At 38.6% G+C, this 15116-nt stretch overlaps 1 non-coding gene across 1 annotated transcript; it reads right to left on the bottom strand.

The window, feature by feature from the left end:
* Positions 1-13580: 13580 nt before the first annotated feature.
* On the bottom strand, positions 13581-13652 carry TRNAW-CCA (transfer RNA tryptophan (anticodon CCA)). The gene has a single exon. It is a non-coding gene; the product is annotated as a tRNA-Trp (tRNA).
* Positions 13653-15116: the final 1464 nt, after the last annotated feature.

Raw genomic sequence — 15116 nt, 5'->3', positions numbered from 1 at the left:
TAGTTTAATGTGACCCAGAGAAGCAAGATGCTAGGAGGAGTAGGAACACTCTGGAAAAGAGATAATTAACACCAGATAATCAAAATCTGAAGAAAAATATCTCACTTGTAGATTAGCAGATTGATACAATACCAAGAGTGAGTAACTTCTATGGAGAAATCCTAGTGTTAATTCTTTTGGCCATCTAAAATTATCTTGGATACAAAAAATGAACACCTGTTTAAGACAAAAAGTGCAGTGTTTTGACTCTATAATCAAACAGCAGAATGTTGGGAGGCAGTTGGCCTCAGGGATGACCAGAAACTGGGGTGTGAATTCCATCAGTTTCTCTCAATTGCTATCTCTCATTTCTGTTTCTCTTTGTGTCCCTAATTCATTCTCTTATATGGGCTTTCTCTAAGAGCTGGAAATATTGTCCATTGGTAGATCCCAGGCTTTCAGTTAAAAGCCCTTCCTTTCTACAGGAACTGTTTCTGTTCCATAATTTCAATCTGAAGAAGCCGGGGCTCAGTGGAAAGAGTGTTATGATTGAGTACCTCTAGTAAAATTGCACATTTGAAGAGTAAATGAACAATATTTCCTTGCCCTGTCCAAAAGTGGTGCTCTTCTCAAAAGAAAGGAGATACACCTAACAGATAAAGCAATAAATTCATGCTATGCTGCTATTGTAAAAAATTGTGCAAAAATTTGTGCATACCATGCCATGCCTAAGTTTCACATAAGGGCAATGAGAGTTCATTATGCAAGCGCTGAGCTAAGTCTCACTCTGAGAATATGCAGTTGGGCAGGAGCCAGTACTGTACTCCCTTTTCTGATTCATGACTCACTCCCTTGTGCTCCTATAGCATCAAAAGTGTGCATCTGGTAAATCACTTAATACACTGTCTTGTAATTATTATTTATGTGCCTGTCTTCATCTGTAAACTGTGAGCTCCTTAAGATCAGCGACTATCTTCATAGTTTTGTATGCTCCGTTCCTGGTACATTATTTCAGTGGCATTCTTTCTCCTGCTAGAGAAGGAAAACTAAAAACTCACTATTTCTTAATTTGAAGTGCTTTCCCCAAGTAACAGAAGCAGCAAATCTTTCAAGCAACAATGTGGGGGGAAAAAGCTGTACACTGCATTTCACACAACTATTGTTATCGAAAAGTAAGATTACTCCTGAACGTCCCAGCGCTCTTCCCATAGCAACCTCTGAGAAATGTTTGCTGCTTGATTAGAAACATGGAATGGGAGAAAGGGAACTAAGTGTTAGTCTTCTTGTATTTTTCATAATGAATAATAGTAATATTGATGTATGTAAAGAGGATATTAATAAATTACCAGTACCCGATATTGTGTTTGGAACTGTATAGTAGTCAAGAATTTATGCTGTGCTGATGACAAGCTTTTTTTCTCCCTAAAGAGTATGAAATTGTGAATCTCTTGACTAGTGTTCAGGGTGGAGTTGTTAAGTATGGAACATTAGCAAATGTACAGCCCTGCAGATCAAACATATGATTTTTTTTTTCTCACCAGCAATATCCCACCATTCACACAGCCCATTATCCACCAAAGGCTGAAAGTAACTGCTAAATTCTAGCAATCTGAATTGACTTTTAACTATTTTTTTTGACATTACTGGTTCTTGTGCATCTATAAAAGAGAAGAGAGCTTGAAGAAATTATAGGGCCTCTTCTGAGATAGTTGCAATATCTTGGTCTTGTTAAAGGGATCACACACCTCTTTACTTCTTCCTCCAAAGCATTAGACACTAGAAAAGTAATTTGAATAGATCTATGAATTGGCTTCTGCTCCACCAAGGAGCTTGTCATATGCAAGAGCAACATTTAGGACGAAAAATCTAACCATATGTAGATTCCTAGTTTTGTTCCCAAAATAACTCCTGGTGTTGTTGGCTCTTTTTCCTCATCTAGTTACCATCTGGGGTTTGTGTATGTCTGTGTGTGCACACGCACAGGCAATAATACCTCCTCCCCACAATCTGCCAGGCACAGATACTCTCCATCAACCTCTCCCACGCTTATATACCTCACTGAACCAGGAATGCAGAAAGGATTTCAGATAGAATGAAGAGGCCAGTTTCTGCCTTCCTGCCAAAGATTTTACATGCATTTCATGCTTGCCTTAAAAAAAAAAAATGTTGATCTGTAAACAGAGGCCAAGGAGACTGATAGCAATAGGAATTAATTTGCAAAAGTCTAGGATGTACGTGAGGGCTTCTCTGGTGGTTCAGCAGTAAAGGAACTGCCTGCCAATGCAGAGGCGTAGGAGACACAGGTTCAGTCCCTGGGTCAGAAAGATCCCCTGGAGAAGGGAATGGCAACCCACTCCAGTATTCTTGCTTCGACAATTTCATGGGCAGAGGAGCCTGGTGGGCTACAATCCATGGGATTGCAGAGTCAGACGCAATTGAGTGCACATACACACAGGATGTATGTGAATCCTTGATCTTAAGAAAATGCATGGAAGTGTTTAAGAGCTTGAGGGCTACACATATTTTTGTATAAACTGAACAACTGACTCAAACCATGGCCTGTTTCACTTTTGCTTCATGAACTTATTTCACATTTCTTTGGTTTAGAAATGACCAGGGCATTGAACTAATTAAAAAAATAATTTAATATGTAGGAATAAATCCTAGCCAAGCTGAGACCTTGTCAGCCAATTTCAACCTGGAGTGCAACCTTAGAACAGAATAGTAAATCTCCTATAATAGGGGTTTCCAGATCCAGTATATCATAGAATGCTTTGCATACTTGTCAGGAAGCACAATTCACCTCACCAACTGCCCTCACAAACTTCCTGAAACATGAGGGCTTCAGTGTATTAATGGAAAACCAAAAGTACTGGGGAGAGAGAGGCTGGATTTAGGTATAGGCAATAAAGGGGAAGCAGGGCTTACCCTTGGGAAGCAAGAAGGAGCTAGGGATTCAATGGAAGTGAAAAATGGAGGTAGAGGAGGATGAAACCAGAGACCACGCTGCCTTCCCCTCTTCCCCTTGTGAGGCAGATTGATACACACAGGAAGCAGCTATTCCAGGCTTTGGTTCATTTATCCCAGAGAACAGGTCAAGGAAAGGACAAAGTAGCCATCGTGCACATGAAGACTTGGAGGTAGAATACAGGAGGGGCTTGAGAGAGAAAGTCCTTATCTATACCTTTCTTCTTCTTTTTTTTTTTCTTTAATAAGTGAGGTCTGCTACTTTGAATGAAAGATGCAAAATATCAGGCTCCCTGCTGGCTGGATATGCTGGTGTGATATGAATCATTTTGCTTGGCTTTCCTATATCTGCTCAAAAAGAACTCTATGTTGGCTGGTGCTTACTGAATACCCCGGCTGGACCACCTTTAGGAGATGGTGGAGTGGAAATGGCTGAAGAAATTTGGGATAATGAACTAAGAGAAATCCTCTGTGACCTTACATTTCTATGTGTAATGTTGAAAATTCCCAAGTCAAGTCTCAAATTTTGATTAAGACTGTGTACATGTTAAAGAGGGGATAAAGAGAAGAGTAATTTGTGAATGAATTATTTTTAAAGACTTTCCTGATTTAGATAGTAAGGCATGGAAGAGAGGCAGGGAGAACATGTGCTGTCTGAGGCAGAAGAAATGGACATCTTTCATATCAGGTGATCTGAGAGAGATATATATATATATATATAAAGAATGAAGACAGTATGACAAAAGTAAATGTTTTCTAATTCCATTCTAGTTCCACTGATGAGCCACAATATGCAAAGTACTTTTGTACATAATGCCTCATGGTTCCAGGGTATAAGAAAGAATATCTTTCTTATTTTGACTTATCTCAAAGGAAGAGACTGGTACCAGTCTTTTTCTTTTTCTTTTTTTGGCCCTGCCATGCAGCAAGTGGGATTTTAGTTCCCCAACAAGGGAGTGAACCCGTGATCCCTGCATTGGAAGTGTAAAGTCTTAACCACTGGACCACCAGGGGAGTCCTGGGGCCAGCCTTAATAGTTTAGGACAGTGGATTCTGATTTCATAAGCCTATGTAATTGTAATCAGATTATAAACATATGTACCAGAAATTTGTGCCAGAGTCATAAGTATGCAGGGGAATTTTCAGATTTGAGCAAGTTTGCAGGGATTTTCAGTCATACCAGTCATCATGTGACTAGCAAACATTAATTTCTGAGGAAGTCACTGAGATGAAATAGGCTTCAAAATCCACACTACCATTCATTAGAATGTTATTTCTCCTTGGAAATTTTCAGTTCAAGGGAAAATGATGCATGGTCATAGGGTAAAGAAAGCAAAATCAGATACCAATTGTTACTCCAAAGAGTGTTGTAGATGTTTTCTGAAGTGTTTGCCCTATCACCAAGATTTCAAAGTCATAGAGCAATGACAGGCTTTATTTTTGGGGGGAAAGTTCTCATTAATATTAACAGAGTGTAGCACAATAAATCCTGAAACTCACACTGAGCACATGATTTAGCTTTGACCATAACCAAGAGATCACAAACACAAAGATTTATCTTCTTGATGTTTTAACCTCTTGATCAGAGGGTCTGCTATTGGGTGGATGGGTATGCCAGGCCCCTTACTCCACACAAGGTACAGAGGCAAATAAGATGTGGCTTTTCAGTCTTGAGGCTCTGCTCATCTTCTAAATGGCATATACATTTCCACATATTCTTCTAATGGTTTTATCATTATTATTATTTTTTTCCCTGAAGAATGCCAAACATTGAGGCTCAGAGAGAAAAGATATGAAGGATTATTTAGGGTAATCTGAAGAAGGAGGATTTTGTCCCATAAGCTGTGTGTACATTTCATTCTATGATGACCTTTCTAGCATAAGAATAACTATTGTGATCACATGTCATCAAAACTAAATCAATAATTTCATCCTTACTATGTGGTAGGCTCTGAGTCAGGAACTATAGTGAATATTGACACATTTCATAAGTTGTCTTCGTGACAGCTTATGGCTTGTTGAATAGAAACACTTACAAACATTAGGTAATATCCAATAATAAAGAATTTAAATAGCATTTCTAGACAACAGTAGCAATATTATTAAAGGGCACCTATGATTAATTACTCAAGAAATTGTACAGACAATAATTGCTGAAATGTTTCAGAGAAAGGAGTGATCCCTTTAGGCTAGGCTTGGAAGGACATTGTTAAGGAAAAATATGGTTGAATTTAGTCTTGCCAGGATAGGAAGGATTTGGATAAGTAGAGAGGAATAACATGTGTTTTAATTATCAAAAGAAAGAGAAATAAATGACTCTTCCTCTCATACTTACTACAGATATAGCTCTATGCTGGATATTTTCACTACAGTAATTTATGAAATAGATATTGCTATTCCCTTCAGATTTCCCTGGTTGCTCACTGGTAAAGAATCCACCTGCAATGCCGGAGACGGGTCAGGGAGACCCTCTGGATGAGGCAACCCACTCCAGTATTTTTGCCTGGAGAATCCTATGGACTGAAGAACCTGGCAGGCTACAGTCTATAGAGTCACAAACAGTCAGACGCTATTGAAGCAACTGAGCACAGTGCACATTCCCAATTAACAAAAAGGGAAATTGAAGCTCATGGAGGTGAATTACTTTGACTAAGAGAGCTATGAGAAATAAGAACATGAAATTTCACTTTCTGCAGTGAGATAGTAATAGAAAACAATTTTACCTTTCCAGCTTGGAAAGGTAGAAAACTGAACAAAATATGTGGAATAACTTATTTAGTCATTGAACAATAGAATGTGGGACTGTGATCCCTAAGATAAGAAATAAATGAAGGAACCCCTATTCTGTCCCAGCTTACTACTTGGAGTTTCTGGGCCATAGGATAGAGTGAGGGAACCCAAACAGAGCCTGATGGTCTTGCAGGAAAACTAAGGTGATCGAAATTTTTGGAATAGAGTACCAGAGAAGTAAAAGATTTATAGGAAGACTTTTAGAAATATGCAGAGGAGTTCTTTTAAGTCATTGATTGAATAACTGTCTGTGGACATATATAAAAAAAAAATATTCATGTATAGGCAAAGATTCCTGGCAAACAGTATGCTAAACCTTTCCCAGGGCTCACAAAAAGTAAAGAATAGTTTGTACCTTTAAGATCTAAAGTAGAAAGATCTTATAAAACATGGTTCATTTGGCAAAGCACTAAAAAAAATAGTGTTTTTAGTGGGAGTAAATTAGTAGATTAAAGAATGCGCTGGGCCTCCTTAATTACATGTAGAAAAAAGATTCAGTGGATCAAACAAATAATAACTTGACTACTACTACTACTAATATTGTAGAACAAAGTCTAAAACTATTTAAAGGAATAACAACAATCCAGAACTTACAACACAAAATTTAACATGTCTTGATCCAAACAAGAATTACCAGGCATGTATATAAACAGGAAAATGTGATCTTACAAGAAGACAATAAATCATTAGAAACAGACTTAGAAATGAGAGAGATAATGGAAATAGCAGTAAATGATATTAAAACAGCTTTCATACATGTACTTCATCTGATAAAGAAGGTAAAGAAAAATATAAACATGATAAGAAAAAAACAAAAAATGTATAAAAATTGCCCAAATAGAAAACCTAGTAATGAAACATGCAATACTGAAACTAAAAATAAACTAGATATAATTGTAGTAGACATTGCAAAAGACATCATGGTAGACATTGCAGAAGAAAATGTCATTGAAAGTAAACACATTGCAAAAGAAATTGCCTAAAATGAGGGTCAGGAAGAAGAGATCAAAAAATGAACAAAGCCTAATGATGGTATGAAAATGTAAACTATCTAAAATAGATGTGACTGGAGCCCTAACAAGAGAAGATAAAGACCAAAAAATATGAAAAATAATAATTAGAAATTTTACAAAATTTTGATGAAAACTGTAAGCCCATACACAAAACTCAGACAATAATATTACCTTTTAAAAATTCACACCAACAAACTAAATGGTTAAAATCCAGAATAAAGAGAAAAATAAAATAATAATTGAAAATTTTAAAGTTGTGTTAAAGGCAGCCACTGGGAAAAAAGATACAAATGCTCAAAGTAGTACAGAGTAACAGTGGTAACAATGATAAATAACTTCTCTTGAAAATTTGTGCAAGCCAGGAGACAATGAAGTAATTTTTTAAGACATTGTAAAATAAAAGTTGATTTAGAATTCAGTACTGAGAAAAAAAAGTATATTTTAATAAATACAGAAGATGTAAGACAATAAAAGATGAGAGAATTCATTATCAACAAATTTGCACCTTAGAAAAGGTTGAAAGAAATTCTTTACACAGAAGGAAGATAATGCCAGATGGAATTCATATCTACACAAGGAAATAAATAGCACTGGACATATTAACATATGAATAAATATAGAAGGCATTTCAACTCAAATTAATCACCCCAAAAGATAACTATGAGACTGAAAATAATGGCAATGAATTTGAAGGTTTATAATTTATGTCAGAGTAAAATCTATAAAAGTAAGGGTTGGGAGAGAGTAAATTAAAATATAACTCTCTAATGTTCTTACACTTTATGCAAAGTGGTAAATATAATTTGAAATTAGAGTACAATGTTAACAATATATACTATAAACCCAAGAACAAGCATATTAAAATAATAAAAGAAGAGGTATAATTAATACTGGAGAGAAGAATCCCTAAAATATATCCAATTCTTCCAAAGAAGATAAAAACAGAGGAAAAGAACAAAAAGCAGATTATAAAAAAATTTCTTTTTATTTTTAATGGAGGATTTAAACCAACTTTATTGATAATTACAGCAAGTGTAAATGGCCTCAGTTCAGTTCACTTCAGTCGCTCAGTCGTGTCCGACTCTTTGTGACCCCATGAATCGCAGCACGCCAGGTCTCCCTGTCCATCACCAACTCCCGGAGTTCACTCAGACTCACGTCCATGGAGTCAGTGATGTCATCCAGCCATCTCATCCTCTGTCGTCCCCTTCTCCTCCTGCCCCCAATCCCTCCCAGCATCAGAGTCTTTTCCAATGAGTCAACTCTTCGCATGAGGTGGCCAAAGTACTGCAGTTTCAACTTTAGCATCATTCCTTCCAAAGAAATCCCAGGGCTGATCTCCTTCAGAATGGACTGGTTGGATCTCCTTGCAGTCCAAGGGACTCTCAAGAGTCTTCTCCAACACCACAGTTCAAAAGCATCAATTCTTTGGCACTCAGCTTTAAAGACTCCCAATAAAGAGATTGTCAGATTTTGATATAGTGAAAGTGAAAGTGAAGTCATTCAGTCATGTCCGACTCTTTGTGATCCCATGGTCTATAGCCTATCATGCTCCTCCATCCATGGAATTTTCCAGGCAAGAGTACTGGAGTGGGTTGCCATTTCCTTCTCCAGAGGATCTTCCTGACCCAGGGATCAAACCCAGGTTTCCCACATTGTAGGTAGATGCTTTACCATCTGAGCCACCAGGGAAACCCTTTGATCTAATAGCTGTACTGGAATAAGACACTCCACAAATTTTTCACATGCCTCTGTAATTTCATTGCAAAACTATTGGATGGTTTTATAATAGATGGGGAAGCAGTGGAAACAGTGGCTGACTTTACTTTTCTGGGCTCCCAAATCACTGCAGATGGTGATTGCAGCCATGAAATTAAAAGACACTCCTTGGAAGGAAAGTTATGACCAACCTAGGCAACATATTAAAAAGCAGAGACATTACTTTGTCAACAAAGGTCCATCTAGTCAAGGCTATGGTTTTTCCAGTGGTCATGTATGGATGTGAGAGTTGGACTATAAAGAAAGCTGAGTGCTGAAGAATTGATGCTTTTGAACTGTGGTGTTGGAGAAGACTCTTGAGAGTCCCTTGGACTGCAAGGAGATCCAACCAGTCCATTCTAAAGAAGATCAGTCCTGGGTGTTCTTTGGAAGGACTGAAGCTGAAGCTGAAACTCCAGTACTTTGGCCACTTGCTGTGAAGAACTGACTCATTGGAAAAGACCCTGATGCTAGGAAAGATTGAAGGCTGGAGAAAAAGGGGACTACAGAGGATGAGATGGTTGGATGGCATGACAGACTCAATGGACGTAAGATTGAGCAAGCTCTGGGAGTTGGTGATGGACAGCGAATACTGGCATGCTGCAGTTGATGAGATCACAGAGAGGTATACAAAACTGAGCAAATGAACTGAACTGAACATTTCAAAATTGGTTCATCAAGAATAACCAGTTACTTTAATATGTTAAAAACAGAAGAAATTGGTGGGTGGATAGTGGTATGGGAACTTTATACTTTCAACTCAAATCTTTTTTGTAAAAAATCCCATTAAAGAAACAATGGCCATCAAAAAAACGAAGATAAAATAAAGACATTCTTAGATAAATAAAAAGTTAGACAATTAATTTCTAGCAGAACCACTTTGTAAGAAATATTAAACAAAATTTTTCAGGCTGAAAGAGTGACAATAGACAGTAATATGATTTCATGCAAATAAATAAAAAAAAACCCCACAAAGACAGCCAGTCAAAATAATTATATATATATATATATATATATATATATATATAATTAAAAGGACAGCGCAATCACATATTTCTCCTCCTTTTTCCTCTTAACTGATTTAAAAAACAAATGAACAGACAGAACAAGATGTTGGAGGAGTAGGTGGACATGAAGTGCACGTCTCTCTACAGATCCATCAGGAATACACCTTCAGACACAGAAGTGCATGCAGAATGCCAGCTGAGAGCAGACAGAAGTACCTGACCAGAGGTAAAGAATATATAGAACCATGCAAAACTCATTATGATGAAAGAACTAGAGGGGGAAACAGGAGTGTTAGTAGGACTAGACCTGCCCTCGGCAGGTGGGGGAACTGAAGAAGGGGTCCGATCCCCACATTGGAGCAATCGTCTGAGTCAGAGGAGAAACATTTAAGGCTGAGGGTGAAACAGCTGATCTGTGACAGCCTAAATGGAATAAGAATCAGACAGTCCTTGCACAGCCATACATACCCTGGACAGGGACGCAGGTCCCCTAGAAGGCACAGTGGCTGGGAGCTGGAGTTTAGAGATTGTGGAGAAAACCTAGGGTGAGGGCTGCTATTGACTTCAGAGAGATGGATCTAGGGGATGTGAGGGAGGAGATTATGGTGGAAAATGCCAGTGGAGGAAAGCCAGACAGCCAGAGAAGCAAGGTGATGCAGCTAGGTCACGTGTAGGGGGTGGAGCCATCATTAGAGCCTTCTCTCCCCACACGCCAGCATCGGCAGCTGAACAATAGAGTGGTTGGCCCATCAAATGCCCAAGGCACTGAACTACAGAGTAGGAACCCACCCAGGGTACCCCTCTTTGCGACTGATGCTCCAAACATCAGAGAAGGATTCCAGGCAAGAGAGCCATCTACGTGACTGAACAGGCAGAGCTATGGAAAAAAACTGGCCCAAGAGGTGTTTTGATCGCCAGCTACAAGAAGCTGGAAAAAAGACTCTGATAGAGCCATAACTCCTGCAGCAGAGGGAGTTCATGTCCTTGCACACTTGTCTCCACCAGGGTCCCTGCATTCCAGGAAGCTACACCAGTTTCACACGCAACCATCACTGGGGAAGAGCTGCCACAGGCAAAAAATGTCTGGCATCTATGCACTCAAGATTGCTTCAGTTGTGTCCAACTATTTGTGACCCGGTGAACTGTGGCCTGCCAGGCTTCTCTGTCAGGGAGGGCGGTTCTCCAAGCAAGAATCCTGGAGCGTATTGACAAATACTGGTTGACATACCCTTCTCAGTTCAGTTCAGTCACTCAGTTGTATTTGACTCTTTGCAACCCCATGGACTGCAGCACGCCAGGCCTCCCTGCCCATCACCAGCTTCCAAAGTTTACTCAACCTCATGTCTATTGAGTCAGTGATGCCATCCAGCCATCTCATCCTGTGTCGTGTCCTTCTCCCCCTGCCTTCAATCTTTCCCAGCATCAGGGTCTTTTCAAATGAGTCAGTCCTTCACATCAGGTGGCCAAAGTATTGGAGTTTCAGCTTCAAAATCACTCCTTCCAATGAATATTCAAGACTGATTTCCTTTAGGATGGACTGGTTGGATCTCCTTGCAGTCCAAGGGACTCTCAAGAGTCTTCTCCAACACCACAGTTCAAAAGCATCAATTCTTCGGTGCTCAGCTTTCTTCACAGTCCAACTCTCACATCCATACATGACCACTGGAAAAACCATAGCCTTGACTAGACAGACCTTTGTTGGCAAAGTAGTCTCTGCTTTTTAATATGCTCTCTAGATTGGTCATAACTTTTCTTCCAAGGAGTAAGCATCTTTTATTTCATGGCTGCAGTCACTATCTGCAGTGAATTTGGAGTCCCCCCAAAATAAAGTCTGTCACTGTTTCCACTGTTTCTCCATCTATTTGCCATGAAGGGATGGGACCAGATCCCATGATCTTATATGTTTGAATGTTGAGTTTTAAGAGAACATTTTCACTCTCTTCTTTCACATTCATCAAGAGGCTCTTTAGATCTTCTTTGCTTTCTGGCATAAGGGTGGGATCATCTGCATGTCTGAGGTTATTGAATTTTCTCCTGACAATCTTAATTTCAGCTTGTGCTTCATCCAGCCCAGCGTTTCTCATGATGTACTCTGCATATAACTTAAATAAGGAGGGTGACAATATACAGCCTTTACATGCCCCTTTCCCTATTTGGAAGCAGTCTGTTATTCCATGTCCAATTCTAACTGTTGCTTCCTGACCTACCTTCAGACTTCTCAAAAGTCAGGTAAGGTGGTCTGGTATTCCCATTTCTTTAAGAATTTCCACACTTCGTGGTGATCCACACAGTTAAAGGCTTTGACATAGTCAACAAAGCAGAAAATTTCCTGCTGCCCTACCCATCAACTCTCCTGAGCACTTGGTGCTGCCAGAAGCCCTCCAACCCAAGCACCTTCACCTTCTCCACACCTGGCCCTCACTGGGGCAGACCAAAATCCTCCAGGGCAGCCTCAGGAGCAAACCCCAGTGAACAACCCACATGCAGAGATGGAAATAAAACCACAATTGAAACCCCGGGACTGTGTGGCTAAGGAAGAAGACTGAAAACCTTCCCACCAGCTGTACAAGCTGCAGCTTAAATCCACATGATCAACCAGACAGACTCTCTGTCGACAGAAAATACAAAATGTCATTGAGAACTCCCACAAAAGAAAACGCACTAGTTCTGATAGCTGTGGACATTGAAGGCAAGAACACACAGGAGTAGGACCAGATTAGAATCTGAGCTGCCCCCACAGCAGTTCTGGAGACCAGCACAGTGTTGGAGGGCATCCTAGGGAGGTAAAATGGACTGTGACTCCCAGGGAGGGAGAGGACTCTGATAGCAGTGACTTAAGAAAAACTTTTTTTATTCTTATGTTTTGACTTGTTCTATAGATTCTTTTGACTTTTTCTTTTCTTTTTTCCCCTCACCCCCACCCCCTATTGTTGTAGCTGTTGCTTTTATTGGCACTACGAAATATAATTAAGCTTTTGAGTTTTTTTTTTTTAAATTTTCTTTTCAGTCACATTTTTTATTGTTGTTATAAACCTCTTCCTCTAGGTTGGAGAAGGAAATGGCAACCCACTTCAGTATTCTTTCCTGGAGAATCCCAAGGATGGAGGAGCCTGGTGGGCTGCCGTCTATGGGGTCACACAGAGTCGGACACGACTGAAGTGAGTTAGCAGCAGCAGCAGCAGCCTCTACTTTAGGCTTTTGCTGTTCTGTGGAGGTTTTTTTTTTTTTTTTTCCTCTTTTTTTTTTTAGATGCTTTCTTTTTCTTTATTTTAATTTTTTTAAACTTATTATATTTTTTCTACATGTATTCCCTTGTTTGCTTTTCCTATGTTCTTTTCCCCTTCCAGTTAATCTTTAATATATATAAATCTTCTTCATCTACCTCTATTTAATTTTACATGTCTATTCTTTCTTTCCTTTCTTCCAATATATTTGTTAGTTTTGTTTTAATTACTTAATTCCCCACTTGGCAGCTTGCTTTAATTTTGTTTTTCAGTTTGTGCTTTAGTTACTTTTGTTCTTAAATGGTAAATATAATTTTTGACTTCCTTTGTTTGCTGGGTCAGTCTTCTGTACTTTATTTTTGTTGGACTGTTTTGATTTTGCTTATGGGTATATATTCTATTATTTTAATTATTATTTGCCTGATTTTGTAACTGCCATTTGTCTGGGTTTCATCTTTCATTTCTCATTTTTGAGTCTCTGTTTTAATCTCATTTAATGCCTTAACAAACCACTTGTGGAATCTTCCTTCATGACCAGAGAAAGCCCTGTGCCTTTGGAGTGGGAGCAGTGACCCTAGAATACCAGAGAACTCACCCTAGGGAGTATCAGATAGCGAGACCTCACACAAAGGAAATCACTTGAATACAAGACACAGCATCACCCAATCACCAGTAGCACCCTGTGCAGGACTCCTCATCTAAACAACAAACAAAAGAAACTGAAGTCACTCAGTCATATCTGACTCTTTGTGACCCGATGGACTGTGGCCTACCAGGTTTCTCCATCCATGGGATTCTCCAGGCAAGAATACTGGAATGGGTATTTCCTTCTCCAGGGGATCTTCCCTACCCAGGGATCGAACCTGGGTCTCCCACACTGGAGGCAGATGCTTTAACCTCTGAGCCACCAGGGAAGCAAACAACAAACAAAACAAAAATGCAAACCCAATCATCAGCAGACAGGATTACCACCTCACTCAGCCTTACTCATTAGAGGAAAAACAAACAAACAATCATTTAAAAAAAAAAAAAAAAAGCACAAATCTCACCCTATACAAAGCTTACACAAACCACTGGACCAACCTTAGGAGGAAAGAAACCACAAGGAAGAAAGTATTCAGCCTTGAAGCCTGGGAAAATGAGACCTCAAACACAATAAGCTAAAATAATAATAATAATGAAAAGGCAGAGAAATACTACACAAATGAAGGAACAAACTAGAAACACAGAAGTACAAATAAATGAAGAGGACATAGGCAAGCTACCTGAAAAAGAATTAAGAATAATGATAGTAAAGATGATTAAAAAAAAAAAAAAAAAAACAAACCTTGAAAACGGAATGGAAAAATGCAAGAATCAATTAACAAAGACCTAAAAGAATTTAAAAATAGCCATACAGAGACAAACAACATAATTACTGAAATTAAAAATACTCTAGAAGGAATCAGTAGCAGAATAGCTGAAGCAGAAGAATGAATCAGTGACTTGAAATTTAAAATGAAGAGCAAAATAAAGCAGAAAGAATGAAAAGAACTGACGACAGTCTCAGAGACATCTGAGACAATATCAAAAGCACCTGCATTCGAATTATAGGGGTCCCAGAAGAAGAAGAGAAAAAGAAAAGGTATGAGAAAATTTTTGAAGAGATTATAGTTGAAAATGTCCCCAACATGGAAAAGGAAATAATCAATCAAGTTCAAGTTGCTCAAAGAGTCCCATACAGGTAAAATCCTAGGACAAACATGTGAAGATACATAATAATCAAACTAACAAAGCCTAAAACAAAGAAAGAAAATGAAAAGCAGCAAGGGAAAAGCAATAAATAACATAAAACAGAAACCCCATACATTTAACAGCTGATTTTTTCACCAGAAACTCTGCAGGCCAGAAGGGACTGGCAGGATATATTTAAAGTATTGAAAGGGGAAAATATACAACCAAGATGACTGTACCTGGCAAAGATCTCATTCAAAACTGATGGAGAAATCAAAACTTTTCAGACGAGCAAAAGTTAAGAGAATTCAGTACTGCCAAACCAGCTTTACAACAAATGTTAAAGGGAATTACATAGTCAAGAAATACAAGAGAAGAAAAAGATCTACAAAATCAATCCCAAACAATTAAGAAAATGGCAATAGGAACATGTATGTAAATAATTACTTTAAATGTAAACGGATTAAATGCTTCAACCAAAAGACACAGACTGACTGAATGGATACACAAGCAAGACCCATATACAGGCTGTCTATAAGAAACACATTTCAGACCTATAGAGACATATGGATTGAAAGTGAGAGAATGGAAAATATATTCCATGTAAATGAGAAGCAAAAGAAAACTGGAGAAGCAATCCTCATACCAGACAAAATAGACCTTAA

Source organism: Bubalus kerabau, chromosome 6, assembly GCF_029407905.1.
Source record: "Bubalus kerabau isolate K-KA32 ecotype Philippines breed swamp buffalo chromosome 6, PCC_UOA_SB_1v2, whole genome shotgun sequence".
Classification (NCBI taxonomy): Eukaryota; Metazoa; Chordata; class Mammalia; order Artiodactyla; family Bovidae; genus Bubalus; species Bubalus kerabau.
Note: the sequence above shows the minus strand (reverse complement) of the source record. Positions and strands in the feature narration are given on the sequence as shown.